The sequence below is a fragment of the Balaenoptera ricei genome, chromosome X (assembly GCF_028023285.1).
Source record: "Balaenoptera ricei isolate mBalRic1 chromosome X, mBalRic1.hap2, whole genome shotgun sequence".
Taxonomy (NCBI): domain Eukaryota; kingdom Metazoa; phylum Chordata; class Mammalia; order Artiodactyla; family Balaenopteridae; genus Balaenoptera; species Balaenoptera ricei.
This window is the reverse complement of record NC_082660.1, coordinates 54,898,987-54,906,454: the sequence shown is the minus strand read 5'-3', so window position 1 is coordinate 54,906,454 and position 7,468 is coordinate 54,898,987.

Sequence of the window (7,468 nt, the reverse complement as noted above, 5' to 3'; positions counted from 1 at the left end):
GTACTTGTCATATATGGCCTTTTTCATGTCTAAGTTCATTCCTTCTATACTTAAGTGGTTGAGAGTTATTATTATGAAAGGGTGTACATTTTGTCAAATGGTTTTGCTGTATCTGTTGAGGTGATGATATGATTTCTATCCATTATCCTATTAATGTGGTGTATTGAGATTTGTATGATGAACCATCCTTGCATCCCAGGGGTGCATCTCACGTGATCACAATGTAGATTCTTTGAATGTGGTGTTGAATTTGGTTTGCCAATATTTTTTGAGAATTTCTGCATGTGCATTTGCCAGGGATATTGGCGTGTACTTTTTTTTTTTCTTCTTGTATTTGCCTCGTCTGGCTTTTGTGTCAGAGTAAGGCTGGCCTCATGATAATGAGTTTGGCAGTATTCCTTCTCTTCAATTTCTTGGAAGGGTTATCATTAATTTTTCTTTAAATGTTTAATAGAATTCACCAGTGAAGCCATCTCGTCCCAGGCTTTTGTGTGTGTGGTGGTGGGGAGGGGGGTTGGGGGTGGGTGTGGAATTTCCATTATGGACTCAATCTCCTTACTAGATTTAAATCTTTTCAGATTTTCTATTTCTTCATGATTCCAGTCTTGGTAGATTTTCTGTTTGTAGGACTTTATCATTTTCTTCTAGGTTATTCAATTTGTTGGCATTTATTGTTCATAACAGTCTATTATGGTCCTTTGTGTTTATCCATTATCAGTTGTATTGTTTCCTCTTTCATTTCTGATTTTATTTATTTGCATCCTCTCTCTTTTTTTTTATTAGTCTGTCTAGCTGAGAGTTCGCCAATTTTCTTTATCATTTTGAGAAACCAAATATTTTGTTTCATTGATTTTTTCTATGGTTTTTCTAGTCTCTATTTCATTGATTTCTGTTCTGATCATTGTTATTTCTTTCTTCTGTTAACAAGGAGCTTAGTCTGTTCTTCTTTTCCTAGTTCCTTGAGGTGCAAATTAGATTGTTTGTTTGAGACCTTTCTTTATATTAATGTGCGCATTTATCACTCTAAACTTCCCTCTTAGAACTGCTTTTGCTGTATTAATTGTTTCTGGCTCTTTTGTAGCTCCTTTGTTTCCTTATCCTTCTCTTGCTGTGCGTGTGAGTGTGCATGTGTGCAGAGGTTTTGTGTGTGTGTGTGTGTGTGTGTGTGTGTGAGAGAGAGAGAGAGAGAGAGAGAGGGAGAGAGAGAGAGAGAGAGAGAGAGAGAGAGAGAGGGATTTGATGATTTTTCCATAGTAGTAAGCTTTGATTCCTTCTTTTTATCTTTTCCAGCTTTTTGCTTTGTGAGGACCATGGGGCCTACATAAGACATCTCATAGACATAAAAATCCATTTTAAGTTGATAACAAGTTAACTTCTACCATATAAAAATACTCTATGCTTTAACTTCTCCCTCACACCCACCCTCCTGGCCAACATTTTATGTTATTGATGTCACAATTTACATCTTTTATATATGGTGTTTCCGTTAACAAATTATTGTAGTTTTTGATATTTCTAATATGTTTGCCTTTTAACTTCTACACTAGAGTTTAAAGTAATTTATGTACCACTATTACAGTATTAGTCTTCTTAATTTGACTATATTCTTACCTCTACAGTGAGTTTTATGCTTTTTCATATGTTGTCATGTTACTAATTAGCATCCTTTTCTTTCAATTTGAAGAACACCCTTTAGTGTTTCTTGTAGGGCTGGTCTAGTCGTGGTATACTCCTGCAGTTTTTGTTTGGGAAAGGCTTTATCTCTCCTTCATCTCTGAAGAACGACTTTTCAGAGTAAAGTATTCTTATTTGGCAGTGTTTTTCTTTAGCACTTTAAATATACCTTCCCAATCTCTCCTGGCCTGCAAGTTTTCTGCTGAGAAAACCCACTGATAGCCTTATGGGGGTTCCCTTTATGTGAGGAATTTTGTCCTCTTGCTTCTTTCAAGATTCTCTCTTTGTCTTTGATTTTAGTCATTTTTATTACAATATGTCTCGGAGAGGATCTTTTTGGATTGACTCTTTTGGGGAACCTATGAGTTTCATAAACTTAGATGTCCAAATGTCTCCCCAGATTTGAGAAGTTCTCAGCATTATTTCTTTAAATAAGCTGTTTGCTCCTTTCTTCCTTTTCTCTCCTTCCAGGACTCCAATAATGCATGGATTGTTTTTCTTAATGGTAACCAATAACGGACTTAGGCTTTCTTCACCTGGTTACTTATTCTTTTTTTCTTTATGATTCTCTGGGTGGATAATTTCAGATAACCTGTCTTTGAGATCACTGGTTGTATCTTCTGCTTGGTCGGGTCTGCTGTTGAAGTGTTCTATTGAATTCTTCAGTTCCATCATTGTACTCTTTAACTCTTGGATTTCTGTTTGGTTTTATTTTAATGGTTTCTATTTCTCTGTCGAACCTCTCATTTTGTTCATGTATTGTTTTCCTAATTTCATTCAGTTGTCTTATCTGTGTTTTCTTTTAGTTCACTGAATTTCTTTAAGAGGATTATTCTGAATACTTTGTCAGACAATTCATAGTTCTCCATTTCTTTAAGGTCAGATATTGGAGCTTTATTAGTTTCCTTGGTCCTGTCATGTTTCCCTGATTTTTTGTGATCTTTGTGTCGTTGTGTTGGTGTCTTCTCATTTGGAGAAGTTGGCATCTCTTCCAGTCTTTACACACTGGCTTTGGCAGAGAAGGTCGTTCACCAGTCACCCTGTCCAGAGATTCTGGATGACTCTGGTGGTTTCTGCAGGCAGGCTTCCTGCTGGAGTCTGGTGCTTTGATCAATATTTGGGTAGTCCTGGCAGTTGGGTCCATGAGATCTGGACCATTGCTTGAATCAACAGGGATTGGCATGGTGCCTGGCTCTGTGGGGGTGGGTCCACTGGAGCAGGCCTGGAGCTTCGATCTGCATGGCAGGCCTGGTGCTGGAGCCCAGGGTGTTGGGCCTGGCACCTGGGTCCATGTGAGTGGGCCTGGATCCTGGGTCCATGGGGTCCAACCATGCACCAGTTACCACTGGGGTGGGCTTGGTCACTGGGTCCACAGGGACCAGCCTAGTGACTGCGGCTGGCTATGGGTGTCTGGCTGATGCTGAGGCAGGCTGGGAGCCTGGATCTGTGGGGGCAGCCTGGAGCTGTGGAAATCCTGGAGACAGGGCCCAAGGGACCTGGCTTGGAGGCTGGGACTGTGGAGGCTGACCAGATTCCAGAGACCACTGGAGTGGGCCTGGAAACTGGCTCCCCAAGGGATGGCTTGGCCCTGGGGGAAGGCTGAAAGCCAGGGGTCTCAAGAGCCTGCTTGGAGCTTGGGTCCATGGGAGGTGAGCTGGCACTGGGGCGAATGTGTAGACTGGGTTGTGGGAGTTGGCCTAAAGCCTGAGGCTACAGGGGCTGGCCTGGTGCTTGTGTGGGTCTGGTGTTTGGGTCCACAGTAAAGCTGGGTGCTCACTTCACTCTCCTTCCCCCACAGGAAGAGTGTCTCTCTCCACACAGGGCTGCTCAGGTTTGGGGGAAGGGTGACAGAGGTAATGTGAAACTGACTTTCATATCTTCCTCAGTATACCTTTTCTTATTTCTGCGCTCCACCTGGTTGCTGTAATCCTTCACCTGGAATCCTTAGCTCTTGGGAAGGCATTTTTGTGTGTGGATAGTTGTCCAAATTGATGTTCCTACGAGGGTACAAGTGCTGGAAACTCATTCTGCTATCTTTCTGAAGTCACTCTCTTTCCATCAGTTTTTTTGCACATGTTAAAATAGATGATTTTAGAGATTTGTATATGTTAAAATAGAAAACTAAAGCCTTGGCTAGTAAGACCAAAGTCTGGGTTTCCTCAGTAATGGTATCTATTGATTGCATCTTTCTCCTGTGTTTGGGATTTGTTTTCATATCTTTTGCATGTCCCCTGAGTTTTTCGTTTTTCCCTTGAAAACTGTACATATTATATAATATATTATGGCAACCATGGAAATCAGATTTCCGATCCTCACTCCCATCACAGTTTTTTGTTTTTCTTTTTTTTTTGGTCGTTATTTTTATAGTTATATTTGTTTAATGGTTTTCTGAAATAATGATGTAATGTCTGTATTCATTGTCATGTGTGACCACTAAAGCCTCTGCTTGGTTAGTCAGTGGTCAGGTTATAACTGGACAGATGATTTCCTTAAATACCTGGAATCAGTAAGTCTCCCAGTGTGCCATGGGGCTCTGTGTACATATTGGGACATACCTACAACCCCTCAGCCAGTCCTTTGACAACTCCACCTTAACCTCCACTTTCTCCTTGCAAGGAGCTTCAATGTCAGCCTGAATAAGAGAGCTCAAAGTCTTCTCATGTCTTTCCTGAGCATGGGCACAATCTTATGCATTGCCTTTTACATTCCCAGGAATATGTAGGAGCTTATCAAAGCTCCACATGGACGCCTCAATTCCCTAATTTTCCTTTTAACATTTTGGTTAGGCTACTGTCTTCTCCACCTGTTTATCCACTGCTGGAGGCAACTGTGACCCTAAACTACTGCCTCTAACAGTTTTGACAATTGCCCCTGAGGAAAATGTGTTTCCCATTGGGTGAGCTCTGAGTCAGGTCAAATAAAGACAACCTTGTGAGTGGTTGTCCACCAGGGCTTCCAGGGAATCACCAGACTGGTCAAATAATAACAGTTCTCTGGGAATGGGTCTTTGATGGAACTGCAGTCCTGTTCTGTCTTCTCTGGCAGCTATCAGGCTGTTGGTGTTCACTGTAATTTCAGGCTGTTGTCTCTCAAAGTTACCATGAAGCTGGGGGAGGAATGGAAATAGGGCAAATTAAAACACCAGAAAGCTTGTATTTTCTGCCAGTTTTCTTATTATTTTTAAGAAAGAGATAATTTCCCAGAGGTCCTTACTCTTCCATTTTCACCAGTGTCATCCTTAATTTGCGTTTGAAGGAGAGGTAGAGGTTCTTCAGGAAAACAAGGGGGTTTGAGTAAATTATTCTTTGCATATGGAGATACTTTTCATAGGAAAATTTGCATGCAAGAAAACCTGAGGAGGAAAATAGAATGATGTGAGTTCCAGGATATATAAAATTTGAGCCTTCTCATAATATACAACAGGGAATGGAGGGGACTTTTCCTGTTTCATGCCTGTTTTATGCCCTTCTTTCTGGGCACGTCCCCCTGTATCATCCTGACATTGGGTCTCTTTATACATTTCTATGTAAGAGAGACCAGGTGATACTCAGGCTTGTCTCTTTGGTGCGCAAGAGGGTTGAGAGGTAAATGAATAGATAAAGGGATTTTCTCATCTTGGAGATCGTATCTGACACAAACTTCAAAATAGCCTGTAACTTCTAGATCTCTAAAATAATAATGATGATGATGACAACGATAATGATGATGGAACTAATAGCTAACGCTTGCTGAGGTCTTCCTATTTGTGAAGGACTGTTAAGTGTTGATTAGTTTGGGAATAATACATACCCACAAGGACACTATGAGGTAGGTACTGTTATTTTACCCAATTTGAAATGAGGGCCAAATAAATTTATTCTTGTACCTATTCATAAAATTCCTGTGAATTCCAAACTTTTCAAATCAGGTATATTGCACTGGCTACTCAAACACCACAAGTTGCAGTTGCTTTCAGAGATACGATTTTCTGAAAGCGTGAACAATTATTGGTAAAACTGTGAAAGAATAAACAAACTACAATGTTCCCTCGATTTACATGATCATTTCATATATAATAAAGTCAGTCCATATTAAAGCTCTGTAAACTTTGTAATTCGCGGTTATACACAAAATGGAGTTCGTTTCTGCCTTGGGGTGAGTTTAAATGGCTTTTTCACCTCAATACATATTCAGTAAGCTATTTGCCAATCGTGTTATCTTCCACTGAAGGGATGTCCTGCACATCCATGATCTTGGCACACTGAGCGCCAGTAAAGCCCCCTGTCTTTTGACATCCAAAAATGCCCATACACATTTCCAAAACATGCACTAGGGGTGGGAATTATCACTCTATTGAAAATATTGCCCTGGACTGCGTCATCAATAACTGCAAGTCATCTCAATTTCAAGCATTGCAGTGTCCCAGTAGATACCTCCTTTCTCCAGTCCATTTCCACAAGCACTCTGAAACTGACAGTTCAAGACCCCAGTGGGACCTTAGTAGGTACCCAGTAACCCTACAAACTTTTCAGTATTCCTCAAAGTTTTTATGTCCTCATTTCCCTCCTTACCCAGTTTCAGGTCTTTGATCAATTATTAAAATACCTCTCTTATGTACATATATTTTCAAATCCCTTTCTCTCTCTCTCTCTCTCTGCCCCCGCCACCCTCTGCCTCTCACCAAATTTCAAGTTCGGTCAAATCATCTCTCTACCTACTTAAAACCTGCAGCCTTCCAATCCCCAGTTGAACGTAGGTGGAGAAACCATGATGAATGGTAACACCGTAAATCCATGACCATGAACCTCAAGTGGGTGTTTAAAGTTGTATGGCAATAATACTACATGTTCCTAGTGCAGTTCTTTCCCACCGCGGCTTAATATTTGAATACGATCCAACAGCATTTAATAAGAATAGTGCTCTGGCTCTGTCTCTAGAAATACTGAATTAATTGGTACTCCAAAGTGTTAACAGCTCTCCAGGTGATTCATTTTTGAGTTTTTTATTTTTGGTATTTTGTTTTTTAAGTTTTGTCTTTGTCCAGTTTTATCGAGATATAGTTGACATACAGCACTGTATAAATTTAAAGTGTACAGCATAATGACTTGATTTACATATATTGTGAAATGATTACCACCATAACTTTAGCAGTCAACTAATATTTGAGAAGGGAGCCAAGAATGCTCAATGGAGTATTTATTCTTCAATAAGTGGTGCTGGGATATTGGATATTCACATGTAAAGAATGAAAGTAGACCCTTATCTTTCTTCAGGTAATTCTAATGTGAAGCTGGAGTTAAGAACCAATACCCTAGCTCATTCATTCGCCTACTCTCTTGGATGACCCCTTCCTACCTTTTTCTCCCTCCTCATACTTCCATCAAGTTCTCTCCCATCCTCATTCACTGCCAGTGACCTTGTTTTCCACTTCATTAAAAACATAGAGGCAATAAGAGGAGAACTACAAACTCCCACTGCCACCCCACTCCACCTGTGCTCATGCTCTTTGGCACTTCCTCCTGTTTTTCAAATGAACTCCTGGGGCTTCTATCTAAAGATATTCCATTCTACTGATGCACTGGATCCCATTCATACCTGACAATTTCCCAAGGAAATTGCTCTAGAAATTCTCCCACCCAAGCTCTCTCTTGTATCATCAAGTTTCCTTCTTTTTTCTTTCATTCTCATTAGTAAACAGACATGCTATAACTTCTCCCACTTAACGCCTCCAGCTACCACACCATTTTCCTCCTCCCCTTTCTGGCAAATATCCCTCAAAGGCATGTCTATATTCACTGTCTCAAAATCCTTTCCT